The following is a 15,765-nucleotide window of genomic DNA, read 5'->3' as shown; positions in this document are numbered from 1 at the left end:
AAACCATAAAAAAAATTTATATAGTCATAGAGTAGCCACCTATGCAGAAATGAAAAAATTAAACTAAACATGTCACTATTGATATATTTTGCACATATAATGCTGATTTTTTTAAAAGCTAGTTGTAAAATAATACACACAGTATGTTATTTATGTAAAATTAAAAACATGAAACACATTATATTATTAACATAAGTTTTGATATTATTTGGGAATTCAAGCTTATATAACTGAAAAGTATAAAGAAATGCATGGGAACAACAGACTCCAAATCCAGGGAGGCAATTATTTCTGTGGGGATAAATGTGGAGGAGTCAACTTATTTGTCATGCTTTATTTACTAAGCTGGATGACGGTACATGGGAATTTGTCCCATTATACTACATGCTAGTTGGTTAGTTTGACCTACTTCAAAATAAATTCTAAGTACTCTAAAAAAAAAAAAAAAAAAATCAAACATTTCAAATAAACCTAAAATTCACTTTGACTATTACTCAACACCTAATTCCCAACACACTCCAGAGGTTCTCTACTATTATTATTAGTTCCTTTCTGCTCAATATATATAGCATTGTTTGAACAAGTGGGTCTTTCGTTTTTACATAAGTGATGATACAACACATATACTTTTATTTAACATTATGTCTTGTCCCTCATTAACAAAAATACATTTCCCTAGAAAACTATCATTATTTTCCCAGGGTGAAGGGTATAATAATTAAGAAAATAGCCTTTGGAGATATGCCTGAGTTCCAGTTAACACTTAATATTTACTTAGGCCAGGGTATTCCAGTTTTCTGTGTTTCAGGGTTCTCATTATTAGAAAAGAGATGATGGTAAATATCAGCTTCTTAGGACTGTTCGAGGATTAGATAAAGAAATTAAAAAAAAAAGAAATTTGTGCAGAGCACTTAGAAAAGTTTCTGGCACACAGTTGACTCTTCATAAATACTATTACCATTACGATTATTTTGTAGCTACTGTCTATGCCTTATGAGGAAGGGTCTTTAGGATGGCATCTGTACCCCAAGTTCAGTTCATGGCCCCTCTCTAGAGGAATCATGATGTTCCTCACCTCCCCCTGCTACTTGTGTTAACCTCTGGAAATCAGTTGCCCTTCAAAACACTGTAGGACCCATGGCAATATCCAGTCTTCTGGTTCTGCACGCCAATTTCTATTTGTCCAGATTCCAGGCACTCATCTCTTATAGAAGAATTTTTTTTTTAAAGATTGATTGATTGATTGATTTCAGACAGAGAGAGCACAAGTGGGAGGAGCAGAGGGAGAAAGACAATCTCAGCAGACTCCATGCTGAGCATAGAGCCGGACATGGTGATCAATCTCCCAACCCTGAGAATACAACCTGAGCCAAAACCAAGAGTTGGACATTTAACAACTAAGCAACCCAAATGCCCCTCTTATAGAAGAATTTCTTTATCTCACTCATAGTTCTCATTTCCTGCCAAGTTAACCTGGAAATTAGAGAAATACACTTAATGACTTACATATCACCTTTCGTTCTTTAAACCTAGAGGCATGGTCATGGTCATGGTCATTTCTTTCTCATATTCATTCTCATAATACTTTATGCTTCAGAGTATGCATATGTAACTTGCAAGCAATTTATTTTCTCGTAGTTCTTAGCAATTTGCTCCAAATTCACCACATCATTTATGTGCATTTTATACTTGCACTTAACAATTTAAAATATCTACCTCTTACCCAATATAAAATATAGGAATTTGCATAATTCCCCAGTATAAGGGAGATTCAGAACAAAAGCTATAAAGTCAGCCAGGCTGGAGTTTGAATCCTAGCTCTGCCACAGGCTGGTCACACACCCCAAGGGAAGGGTGTCAGTTTTCTATAGCTACAAAACAAACCACTTCACACTTAATGGCTAAAAACCACACTTACTCTTCAGCTCATAGTTTTCTACGTCAAAAATCAAGGCATGGTGTGCCTGAGTTCTCCACTCAGGATCTCACAAGCTGAGAACAAGATGCAGGCAGAACTTATTGCTTGTCTCTTTGGGAACTCAGGGGTCTTTTTCAAGCTCCCATGATTGTTGGCAGAACTAAGATCCTTCCTTGTAGATACAAGGACTGAGGCCCCCATTCCCTGAAGCTACCAGCTAGGGCCACTCCCAGCTCCTAGATTGCCCACATTCCATGCCACACCTATCCTCAAAGCCAGCAATGATTTTTCCCTCACATCAAAATCCTCTCACATTTCAAATCCCCAATTTCCCTGCCTTTTACCACTAGACCAAGATTTAAAGGGCTCATGCGATTGGATCTGGCCCCCCTGGATAATTTCCAGAAGTTCAGCTGTTTGGGAACTCTAATCACATCTGCAAAAGCCTTCACAGAAGTACCTAGATTAGTGTTCCATTGAATGCACAGGAGGAGTGTATATTCCAGAAAGCAGGAAATACTCCAAAAAGCAAGGTATCTTAGAATTCTGCTACTCACAGGAGGCCTGGTCGTCTCCATGTGCTTCAGGCATATGAGGGGACACTAGATAAGGTGCTCACTAGGTAAGAAAGGTCAGTTGGATACAAAGAAACAATGATAAAATTTCCAAGTACTGACTATGCTGAGGATTTGGCTCCCTGTTTTCACTACTTCATCTTTGGAGCAGCATTTTGAAATGAGTGAGCCTAGTACACTCTTTGGGTGACTGCTACTACTTGGGCTCCCAATAACTACTCATTACATGAAAGAATAAGGCCAAGACTACTATTACCACATTTGATAGATGAAGAAACTCAAGCTTAGCGATGACATCGTTAAAGCAGTTATCACAGGTCTGGCACATGCTGAGTGCTCATAAATACTAGATGCTACCACCATCGCTTTTATATTAGAAAGGAGAACCCAGAAGCCTACCATAGCACCAGTCACACCTCCACTCTTCATGCAAGCCATACAAAGACCATGGAGATGTTGAACACCTTGCAAGGCATGTCTGAGGAGCCACTATTCCCTGGGAAGATGCTTGGCCATTTTTTTTTTTTTTTTTTTTTTTTGGCTGCCTCTGTGATATCTCAGGGAGAGCTGCTATTGAAGCTCTAGTCCTAAGACTGACTACACCAGAATCAATAACCTTCCAGTCTCTTAACACCAGGTTGGTGGTGGAATTTGCATTCCCTGGAATAAAATGCATCCCTTCTAACATTTGCATTTGATCTTTGTTTTCTGGTTATAGAACTCCCTTTATCTAATTTTACCCGTTATTTATTTTAAAGCTTTTCACTGCATCTTACCTAACTTTCAGTGGAGACAAGTAGTATTTGAAAGCTCTCTCAAACTTATAAAAGCATATAAAACATTTTGTGCCTATTAAATACCCTTCATTCTTTTCAAATGTCAATCCATAATCAACATAAATAAGGTCAGCAGACTGTAAAGTACTCAGAGAGGCTTTAGATTTCATCTGGTTCAAATTCTTCATTCTACCAATGAAAAAACTGAGGAAAAGATTTTCTTTTCTTTTCTTTTCTTTTTTTTTTCTTTTCTTTTTCTTTTTTCTTTTTCTTTTTTTTTTTTTTTTTTTTTTTTTTTTGAGGTGGGAGCAGAGGGAGAGGGACAGAGAAAATCCCAAGCAGGCCCCATGCCCAGCACAGAGTCCTATGTGGGGTTCGATCTCATGACCCTGAGACCATGACCTGCACCAAAATCAGGAGTCAGATGCATAACCAACTGAGCTACTCAGGCACCCCAAAGACTTTCTTGAGGTCATGAAATAGTGGCAGAATCAGGACTGGATGGGCATCAGGAGTCCACTCATCCAGGGCCACACCCTTTCTAATGATATGACTCCACCGGGTATTTGGTTTATAGTCTCCAAAGCACTGCTCAGTGATTGGCTTCTTCATTTGTGTGTGTGTGTGTGTGTGTATGTGTGTGTGTGTGAAAACCTAAATAAATCATTGCAAAGTGAAAATAGCTCATCATAGCTTACAAGTACTAGTGAGTAAGCAAAGATCCTCTGTCATAACTCAGTGGTACTGCAGACTTGGACAACTAGCTTCCCTGTAGCCATCCCCTCCTTCCTGGATGGCAAGGCTACATTTTCTTTGGGGGCACCAATATGCCCTGTTCCACGAAGTACTATCTTTTCCAGCCTCCCCTACTGCCAGGGGTGACAGGATACTACTTTGACCAATAAGCAGAAGTCAGCTGAGGGTTGGGGAAGACGGCTTTTGCTTTCCTGAGCAAAAAGATAGACATTGCTGGCTTCATCCATTTGCCTCTCTTCCCCTTGAATATGATGTCTGCAGCAACAGCAGCCACACATAAGGGAAAACAAAATGGAAAGCTGGAAGGAACACAGATACTTGATATTACTGACCTCCTTCACCTGCCCTGAACTACTTGTATTTTTACTCAGGACAAGAAACAATTCAGAAAGCAATATGTGATTGTACCTAAAGACACGGCCTGAGACAGATCTAGGTTTGAGTCCTGATATTGAGGAAATTACCTGACTTTCCTGAGTGTCAGTCTTTCCAACTCACAGGATTGTTTTAAGATTAAATAAAATAATGCATATAAAGTGTTTATAATGGTACCAGGCATATTGCAAGCCTTCAGTATAGGGTAGCCTGATTCCTTAAATCCAGGAATCTATTCCAAAATTATTTTTTATTGTATATATTGTATTTGTATATGTATTATATATATTTAGGATATGTATTTGTATATGTATTGTATATATTTAGTTTATATCCAGGACATATATGCAGAACCAATCTAATTGGTCAGCAAAAGGTATGTATCACACCCACAACTTTATATCTTAGATTGCTGTGGAAGGCTCAATTACCAAAAACAAGACTAATGAATATTTGTCAAAGAGTGCCTCAAAACCCTAGAATGCTAAATCCAGAAAGATTGTTCAGTGTTTATCCAGCAAATATTTATTGAATGCCAAATATATGTCCAGCACCATCCTAGTCACTATAGATATCCCAGTAAGTAAGTGAAGTAAAATCCCTGTTCTCAGAGTGCTTACACTCTAGTGAGGGTTTTCCTTCCCAAGTGTACCTGCTATGACCAGGCCATTTTGCAGAGAAGAGATGAAGTGACTTGCAGAATTACCTAATCACACAGGTTATTGGCAGATGTCAGAGTAGAACTCCATCCTGCTGACTCCTACACTGATCTTTTGTCTTTATCAGGATCCTCCCATATCTAAACAGTTACATACCACTGTAAGTCATGCCTTGGTGCCTATCATGATGACTGACAAACAGAATTTGATCCCTGTGTTCCTTTCAATTCCTACACCCCCTCTCATTCTATGTTCTATTAACTGTGCTCTTGGTTGGAATTCCTCAAGCTTGCCAAGTATGTTCCTGTTTTTGGACTTTTATACTAGCCATCCCCTCTGTCTGGCTGCTTTTTCTCCCTAGTTTTATTTGGATAGCATGCTTTCCTTATTTAGGTCTCAGTCTGAAAGCCACTTTGTTGGCCATCCCTTAAAAGATATCCCTCTTACACTACCATTTTGAAATTATCTTACATTTTTTTTTTTTTCCCCTCACATGCTCGGTCTGCATAAGAATAGATACCTGGTCTGTTTTGCTCACTGCTGCATTCCAGAGATCCAGAACAATGCCTGGAATCAGAACTGGCACTCGAGAAATATTTGCCAAACATTAAATAACACCTTAAACTCTAGAGTTGTAGCCTCTTGAGACAAGCTTCAACTGTGAGTTATGCTTGGCAACTTACGTTAAATGAATGAAAGAATGAATCCTGAAGCCATATCATAGTTAGCTGCATAGAATATAAAATGCAGATGAGATTTTGGAACAAAGGTACTCCAGCTCTTTCACGGGAAACAGGAAGAATGAAGTCAGGATTTGCCTCAATATCCAATTGACTGAATTCAATCGATATATGCAGGGGGTGAAGTTGGAGGTGATATTTATCACAGGCCACCTCTCTAAAAAGTTAGATGAATGCGGGATGAGGTAGAAAATGACGATCGACTGTAATATGCTCTTACCTCTCTCACTTCACTGGCTGCTGCCCCCAATCCTCTTAAACCTCCTGCGATTGATGCTTGAAATTCCATCACCAATTTTCTCTCTCTTTTCTCAGGGGCTGCACACTAGTGACTCCTGGCCCAAGTCCAGCCCCCTAAGATTTCTGTTTGTTCAGCACAGTGTTTATGAAACATTTGCACGTGAATGCCTTTGGGTAAGCAGACACTCTCCAGTTCCCCGACACCCACACTGTTCTCAATTATGTTACACCTGCCTGCTTCAGAAATTTATGCAACCTCCCTAGTCCCTGGAGATATCTGAGTTTGCCAGCTTTGTATTATGGCTCAAATATAATTTCCCCAGCTGTCAGCAGTAGATTACACTTGACTGTGTAATCCAGAGTTAATTTTGTGGCATGGAGTGCAATATCTTAAAGACATTAATAGTTGTGTAGGGTATCAGAGGTAGAAGAAATTTGGAAATGGTCTGGTTCAACTTTCACTTGAGAATGAGGAAAAACTGAAAGTTCGAAAAGACAAATGACTGGGGTAAGTTCACAGAGCAAGGCAGTGGTAGATCTGGGATGGGAAACGGAACTTGGTTGTGTCACACCAAACAGGCCCAGTACTGGGCCGGGATGCTCTGAGGTGCTGGGGGTGGGAGAGCGTTGGGTGGTGGGTGTGGGTTCTCAGAACATCATCAACATTCTGCCTGGACTGAGCCCACCTTTTCTAGGCTTTTCCTCTCAGCAGAGCTTGGAAAGGTGGGATGCTCGTTCCTCTGGCATAATGACACATTTGTGCCTTCATCCTCCTTCACTAATTTGTATCTGTATCTTTTCTGTCACTTTATATAACTAATTACTAATTATATATATATACTTTATATATATATATATATACTTTATATAACTATATTACTAATTACTGTTTACTCTTCCCAAGCAGGTTATGTGGGGATCCAAACTGTAGGAGAGAATGATGTTCCTTTCATGAAGCCTTTGAAGAAACAAGACAGTCTGGAACAGAGGGAGACTCAGGCTGCAGAGCTGTCTTCTCTTTTCTTGTCCAGCCTCCTACCTGGGCTCCAGCAAAGTCCTATCAAGAGGGAGTGTCAGTAACTCAGCCTCAGCCTCTCTCAGCAGATACCAAAGCTGTGCTTGGCAAGCAGCCCCTCACCCCTACACCTCCTCTGCTGATCACACCCACCTCTGCATGGGGATGACCGCCCTGGGCTTTGCTACGTCATGCCTTCACTATCAGCCTCTCTCTGTTACCTTTCTGACTAGATTTAAGGATGTCTGGAATAATTTCAACAGCGTGGGGGAAGCAGTATGATCAGATGGAAGAAATTTAAAAACCCAAACTCTTGAGACTTGGAGCTAGCTCTTCTACTGCCACCAACCAGCTCTGGATCTCCCCTGCTAAACCATCAATTAGCTCTGGGATTGTAAGACCAACAGACTTCTCAGCATTTGTCTGATGTAACCGCTGCACTACTTAGCATTGTTGAGAAAGCTCTTCTTTAAAATTGAAAAAAAAAAAAAAGGGGGGGGATCCCTGGGTGGCTCAGCAGTTTAGCACCTGCCTTTGGCCCAGGGCGCGATCCTGGAGTCCTGGGAGCAAGTCCCATGTCGGGCTCCTGGCGTGCAGCCTGCTTCTCCCTCCTCCTGTGTCTCTGCCTCTCTCTCTCTCTCTCTCTCTCTATCATGAATAAATAAATGAATCTTTAAAAAAATTTTAAAAATTCTAATTATGAAACATTTCAAACATTCTCAAAAATAGAGAAAATAATACATTGACCTGGGCAAACAAGGGTGGAATGACAGATGTCCAGGACTGAGCAATGTTAATGGGGGGAAAGCTCTCAGTTCGGTTCCAGGAGTAAGTTTGAGGACAGGGTTCTAGCAAAGCTGCCTAAAGGTTAAACTCTAGAACAATGTTGGACTTTGACGATGGGAAAAAAACCAGGTTCAGTTTCTTTCTTACCCTCCCTCCCCAGAAGCTACCTGTACACTAAAAGTTAGTATACATCATTCACATGGATGTGCTAGTCCTTTTATTATATACATATATAGACAAAAACAAAATATACGATTTTTTACATTTTTGTACATTTTATGTGTTTTTTATGTTTATATATGTGATGGTATCATGTTTATCGTGCCTTCTTTTATTCAGTGCCTCATGTTTGGAGGTTTACCTGAATAATTCACACAGATTGAGTTAATTCATCTTAACTGGTACTCCAACATGAATAAGTCACAATTTATCCATTCTCTTGTGCTGGGCAGATCATTTGTTTCTACTGTGTTGCTTTCATAAGCAAGCTGCTCTAAGCTGCCTGGTGCACAAGTTCAAAAGCTTCTCTAGGACAGAAATCTAGAAGGAGAGTTTCTAAGTTATTGGGTGTGTGGTCCTTCATTCTCCTGCTTCCCAAAATAGTCATACCGAAGTTTTCCAAAGCACATGGATGAAAATTTTGCCAGATGGCTCTTCAAAATAATTATACCACTTCATCTTCCCATAAATAAACTTCCCATTTCTCTACATTTCTGCCAACACTTAGTGCCTTTGATTCTTTTTTTTTTTTTTTTTTTTTGCCAATACGATGGGTATCAAATGATATCTCCATGTGTGATAGCATTTCCCTGCTTTCTTGTGAGATCATGTAGTTTTCTGTTTATTCATTGGTCATTCAGTTTTCTTCAAATAATTGCCTTGTTTCTCATTTTCTGCTCAGGTTTTTGTTTTTCTCTCATTGTTTTGTAGAGATTGTTTATATTCTGGGTACTAATACTTTGTTAGCTATATGGTTTACACATAACTTCTCTTGTTTGGCTTTTTTTTTTTTCACTTTGTTTTTGGCATGTTTACCATATAGATGCTTTAATTTTTATGTAGTCAAATGTAACAATCTTTTATTTTTGAATTATGATTTTTGTGTTTCATTAAAGATATTTTTTTCTATCCTAATACCAGACTAGGTCTTTGTAATACCCTTCCAATTTAAAATGCTATTTTCTCAGGACTTTAGTCCTACCTTGTTTTTATTACTCAAAATCATTAATATTACTCTTATTTTATTTTTATAGAAGAGCAGAACAAATATTTATTTACCATTATCCATATATTCATCAAATTATTTGCTTAATACTACTTTTCATATTTGTACTTTCTGGCTCAGTTTCCTTCTTCCTAAATTTCACCTTTAATACTAAAGTAAGGGACTGCTCTATAACAGCTTTTAACCTTATCTGAAAGTGTTTATTTCAAAAATGATATTGAGATATTTTTAACTGGATACAGATGTCCAAATTAATATTTATTTTCTCTCAGCTCTTTGAAGATAATAGTCCTGTGTCTTCTTGCTGAGAATTTGCTGCTGCTCTGCTTATACTTAGTCTTCCTCCTGATAACTTTTACTCTTCTATATGTCTTTGGTATAATACGGCTTCACTGAAATATGTTTATAGATAGATTTACTTAAATTTTTTCTACTTATGATTTTATGATTCCTATACATTAATATTCATCTCTCTTTCATCAATTCTAGAAAAATTTCAGCCATAATTTCTTTGAATATTGTGTTTCCCTCATTCGGCCTATTTGTTTTTGTGTCTCATCCTAAAAGTACATTAATTATTTCTTCTTTTCTCCATGCTTTTTAAATTTTCAGATATTCTCTGTTGCTGTGCTGCAACTGTGCTAATTTCTTCACTTTCAGTTCATTAATTCTCTCTTCAGCTATAATTTATCTTACATTTATTCTTCCCTTGAGGATTTTTAATTTGATTTATTGTATTTTTTCTTTTTGTTATTTTGGCTTGCACAGCAAAGGAAACAATCAACAAAACTAAAAGGAAACATACTGAAAGGGAGAAGATACTTGCAAATGACCTATCAAGTGAAGGGTTAGTATAAAAAATATATAAAGAACTTATAAAACTCAACACCCTAAAAATGAATGATCCAGGTAAAAAATGGGCAGAAGACATGAATAGATATTTTTCCAAAGAAGATATATAGAGATGGCCAACAGACATAAAAAGATGTTCACTCATCATCAGGGAACTGCAAATCAAAACTACAATGACTTATCATTTCACACCTGTCAGGATGCTAAAATCAATAATACAAGAAACAGCAGGTATTGGTGACCATGTGGAGAAAGGAGTGGGTGGAAAAAGAACTCTCTTGCACTGTTAATGGGAATGCAACCTGGTGCAGCCACTCTGGAAAACAGTACAGAGGTTCCTCAAAAAGCTTAAAATAAAACTACCCTATGATCCAGCAATTATACTACTAGGTATTTACTCAAAGAATACAAAAATACTAATTCAAAGGGAAACATGCACCCCAATGTTTATAGCAGCATTATCTACAATAGCCAAAATATGGCAATGGCCCAAGTGTCCATTGACTAATGAATAGTTAAAAAGATGTGGTGGGTATATGTATACACACACACACACACACACACACACACACACACAAGTATAGTGGAATATTACTTAGCCATAAAAAAGAATGAAATATTGCTATTTGCAACAACATGGATGGAGCTACAGAGTATTATGCTAAGCAAAATAAGTCAGTCAAAGAAAGACATACTATATGATTTCACTTACATGTGGAATATAAAAAACGAAACAAATCAGCAAAGGGGGGAAAAAAGAGAATGAGGCCAAACCAAGAAACAGACTCTAAGAAACAGACTCTTAATTAACTATAGAGAACAAAGTGATGGTTACCAGAGGGGAGGCGGGTTGGGGATGGGTAAACAGGTGATGAGGATTAAGGAGTGTACTTGATACGATGAGCACCAGATGTTGTACGGAAGTGTTGAATCACTAAATTGTACACCTGAAACTAGAATTACACCATATGTTAACTGACTGGCATTTAATTAAAAACTTTTAAAAAATATATTCTCTTTTAAAAATAGAAACTCCAGTGCAAATGTAAATTAGTACAACTACTTTGGAAATCAATTTGATTTTTTAAAATTTAAGTATAGCTGATATACAATATTATATTAGTCTCCAGTATACAACATAATGATTCAACAATTATGAAATGCTCATCATGGTAAGTGTGTTCCCATCTGTTACTATATAAAGTTATTGCAATATTATTGACTATATTTTCTATGCTGTACTTTCCATTGTGCCTTACTTATTTTCTTAAAGATTTTATTTATTTATTCATGAGAGCCAGAGACATAGACAGAGGGAGAACCAGGATCCTAGTAAGGAGCCCGATGTGGGACTCAATCCCCAGACCCCAGGATCATGCCTTGAGCTAAAGGCAGACACTCAACCACTGAGCCACCCAGGCATCCCATTATGCCTTATTAATTTTACAACTGGAAGTTTGTATCTCTTAATCCCCTTCACCTATTTTGCCCATCCCCCCCCTCCTCTCTGGCAATCACAGTTTGTTCTCCATATTTATGAGTCTATTTCTGATTGTTTTGTTTTGTTTTTTATATTCCACATGTAAGTGAACATACGGTATTTATTTTTCTCTTTCTGACATTTCACTTGGCATAATACTTTCTAGCTCCATCCATGTTGTTGCAAATGGCAAGATCTCATCCTTTTTCATGGCTGAATAATATTCTATCATGGTTATATACCACATCCCCTTTATTCATCTATCAGTGGACACATAGGCTGCTTCCATATCTTGGAATAACACTACAATAAACATAGGGGTGCATATATCTTTTTGAGTTAGTATTTTCATTTGCTTTGGGTAAACACCCAGAAGTAGAATTACTGGATTGTATGGAATTTCTATTTTTAGTTTTTTGAGGAACCTCCATACTGTTTTCCATAGTGGCTGCACCAATTTACATTCCTATCAAAAGTACAAAAAGGTTCCCTTTTCTCCACATTCTCACCAACAATTGCTCTGTCCTGTCTTTTGACACTAGCCATTCTGACTGATATGAAGGGATATCTCACTGCGGATTTGATTTGTATTTCCCTGATGATTAGTGATGTTTAGTATCTTTTCAACCATCTGTTTGCTATCTGCATATCTTCTCTGGAAAAATGTCTATTCAAGTCCTCTGCCCATTTTTTTTTTTTTATCAGATTAACCGGGGGTTTTTTTGTGTGTGTGTGTTAAGTTGTATGAATTCTTTATATATTTTGCATATTTAACCCCTTGTTGGATATACTGTTCGCAAGTATCTTCTCCCACTCAGTAGATTGTCTTTTTATTTTATAGATGGGTTTCCTCCATTGTGCAAAATCTTTTTAGTTTGGTGTAGTCCTGATTGCTTCTTTTTGCTTTTGTTTCCATTGCCTAGAGAGGCAAATCCAGAAAAATATTGCTAAGACCAATGTCCGTCCCAGAGATTACTGCCTATGGTTTCTTTTAGGAGTTTTATAGTTTCAGGTTGTACATCTAGGTTGTTAACTCATTTTAAGTTTATTTTTATGTATGGTATATGAAAATGGTTCAGTTTCATTCTTTGAATGTACCTGTCCAGGTTTCCCAAAACCATTTACTGAAGAGACTGTCTTTTCCCATTGCACAGTCTTTCATCTTTTGTTGTAGATTAGTTGATCCTATTAGATGGGTTTATTTATGGATCCTTTCTTCTGTTCCATTGATTTATGTATCTATTTTCATGCCAGTGCTATCCTATTTTGACTACTGTAGTATTGAAGTACATCTTGAAATCTGGGATTGTGATACTTCTAGCTTTGTTCGTCTTTCTTAAGACTCTTTTGGCTATTTGGGGTCTTTTGTGGTTTCACACAAAATTTTGGATAATTTGTTCTAGTTCTGTGAAAAATACTATTTGTATTTTGATAGGGATTGTGTTGAATCTATAAATTGCTTTGGGTAATATGACATTTTAACAATATTAATTCTTTTAATCCATGGTTATAGTGTGTCTTTCCATTTATTTCTAGTTTCTTCAATATCTTTCATCAATGTCCTACGGTTTTCAGAGTACAAGTCTTTCATGTTCTTGGTTAAATTTATTCCTAGATATTTTAGTCTTTTTGGTCCAATTATAAATGCGATTATTTTCTTAATTTCTCTTTCTGTTATTTCATTACTAATGTATACAAAACAGATTTTTGGGTATTAATGTTTTGTTCTGCAACTTTACTGAATTCATTTATTCTAATAGTTTTTTGGTGGAGTCTTTAGGGTTTTCTATATAGAGTATCACATCATCTATAAATAGGTTTGGATGCCCTTTATTTCTTTTTCTTGTGTGACTACTTTAATTAGGATTTTCAATAATATACTGAATGCAAGTGGTGAGAGTGGGCATCCTTATCTTGCTCCCAATCTTAGAGGGAAAGCTTTCAGCTTTTCCCCAGTGAATATGACCTTAGCTGCGGGTTTCTCATTTATGGCCTATATTATTTTGAAATACATTCCTTTCACACCCACTTTGCTGAGAGATTTTATCATAAATGGTGGTTCAATTTTGTCAAATGCTTTTTCTGCGTCTACTGAGATGATCATATAATTTTACCCTTTCTATCATTTTGGATTTTTAAAAGTATTTATTTAATTTATTTATTTATGTATTTATTTATTTATGTATGTATGTATTTATTTGTTTATTGAGAAAGAAAGAGTACAAGGAGAGAGATAGAGGGAGAAGGAGAGAGAATCCAAGCAGACTCCCTGCTAAGTGCAGAACTCCCACACAGGGTTTATGCCTCACGACTCTGAGATTATGACCTGAGCTGAAATCAAGAGTTGGATGCTTAACCAATTGAGCCAGCCAGGCACCCCACCCTTCCTTTCCTTAATATGGTGTATCATGTTGATTGATTTGCAAATATTGAATCATCTTCGCATCCCTAGAATAAATCCCACTTGACTGTGGTCAATGATCTTTTTAATGTATTATTGAATTCAGCTGGCTAATATTTTGTTGAGGATTTTCATATCTATGTTTATCAGAGATATTAGTCTGTAACTCTCTTTTTTTTATAGTGTGTTTGCCTCATTTTGATATCAGGGTAATTCTGGCCTCAGAATAAATTTAGAAGCACTCCTTCCTCTTGTATTTTTTAAATAATTTGAGAATGCTAGGTATTAACTCTTCCTTAAATTTTGGTTGAATTCACCTGTGAAGCCATCTGGCCCTGGATTTCTGTTTGTTGGGATTTTTTGATTACTGATTCAATTTTGTTACTGACAATTGGTCTATTCAGATTTTTTTCTATTACCTCCTGATTCAGTCTTGGAAGAGTATATATTTCTGGGAATTTATTCATTTCTTCTACATTGTTCAATCTGTTTGCATATAATTTTTCTTAATATATTTTATAATTATTTCTATTTCTGTGATGTCAGTTGTAACTTCTCTTTCATGTCTGATTTTGGAATCCTCTTTCTTTTTTTTCTTGATGAGTCTCATTAAAGGTTAATCAATTTTGTTTCTTTCTCAAAGAACCAGCTCTTAGTTCCATTGAGCTTTTCTACCTTTTTTAGTCTCCATTTATTTCTACTCTGATCTTTATTATTTCCTTCCTTATACAAACTTTGAGCTTTGTTTGTTCTTTTCCTTGTTCCTTTAGGTGAGAGATTAGATTGTTTGAGATTTTTCTTGTTTCTTGAGAGAAGGCTGTTACCTATTTTGGCTTACTCTTTATTATGTTGTCTCACAATTTTCTTATGGTTTTGATTCCTATTTTAAAGCCTTCTTGATTTTAAACAATTATTTCATAGTTTCTATGAAATTGGTCCAATTCTAAAGCTTATATATCTTTACTTTTTCTGGAAAACATAGATTTTTGTCCATCTCTAATGAAACTAACTTAGTTTTTTAATCACATACATGAAATAAGCCTTCTAGTTACTCCCTCTGTCATAAGGCTTAACCTCCTCTAATTCATTATCTATAGTGCAGCTTATCTGGTCTTTCTAAAATTCAAATCTAATCATGTCACTCTTCTGCTTAAAAACCTTTAAGGCCCCCTCCACTGGCATTTTCAAAATAAAACCCAAAGTCTAAGATGAAATTCAAAGCCATTGATAATCTGATCTGTTTTAGGCTTTATCTCTTACCAATTTCCCCTCAATACCTCCAGATGACCAATGCCTCAGTCAAACTAAATGTTCAATCTACTATAATTCCCCAGAATATATTTTGAATATGCTAGAAAAATAATAAGCTGAGCTACAAAGTTCAGGTGCAAACTTCTCATCATGAATTATTATCACACCCTTCCTGATGATGAGACTGTTTTTCTTCATTATGATTGGTGGTTAAAGCATATTAAGTAATAGCAACAATGGTTTACTTTTTAAGTATTAGTGAAATTATTTTCATTTCTTTACATTCCAGTCACAACATAATGTATACTCCTAACAATAATATATTTTATATCCTAAAACATACTGTCAATGACCAATATAACAATAGAATCCTCACAAACAGATACATGCTTGTTTTAAGGCAAGTAAACTCTTAAAGAAGAGCAAGCTTCTTAGACAATATAATTGGAAATTATGAGTAATAAACTGAGGTTAAAAATGTCTTTTTCAAAAAAATTAAAAAAATAAAAATGTCTTTTTCAGTTCAAATTTCTGTAACTCTATGGGGTGTACATGTGTGTGTGTGTGAGAGAGAGAGAGAGGGAGGGAGAGAGAGAGAGAGAGAGAGGGAGAGAAACTACCTGGTACAACAGTAGGGGCAATTCAGTGGGAAAACTAATTAAATCATAGAATATTAGAGCTGAAAGGAACCTTAAAGATAATTCAGCTCCAAAGAT

General features: G+C 36.5%; 1 protein-coding gene across 5 annotated transcripts in view; it reads right to left on the bottom strand.

Annotated features, from left to right (window-relative positions):
- HTR4 (5-hydroxytryptamine receptor 4) overlaps positions 1-15,765 on the bottom strand; it is a 173,400-nt gene that overhangs the window by 105,823 nt on the left and 51,812 nt on the right. The window lies entirely within an intron of this gene.

The sequence above is a fragment of the Canis lupus genome, chromosome 4 (genome assembly GCF_048164855.1).
Source record: "Canis lupus baileyi chromosome 4, mCanLup2.hap1, whole genome shotgun sequence".
NCBI classification, from domain to species: domain Eukaryota; kingdom Metazoa; phylum Chordata; class Mammalia; order Carnivora; family Canidae; genus Canis; species Canis lupus.
This window is presented reverse-complemented; position numbering and strand designations above follow the sequence as displayed.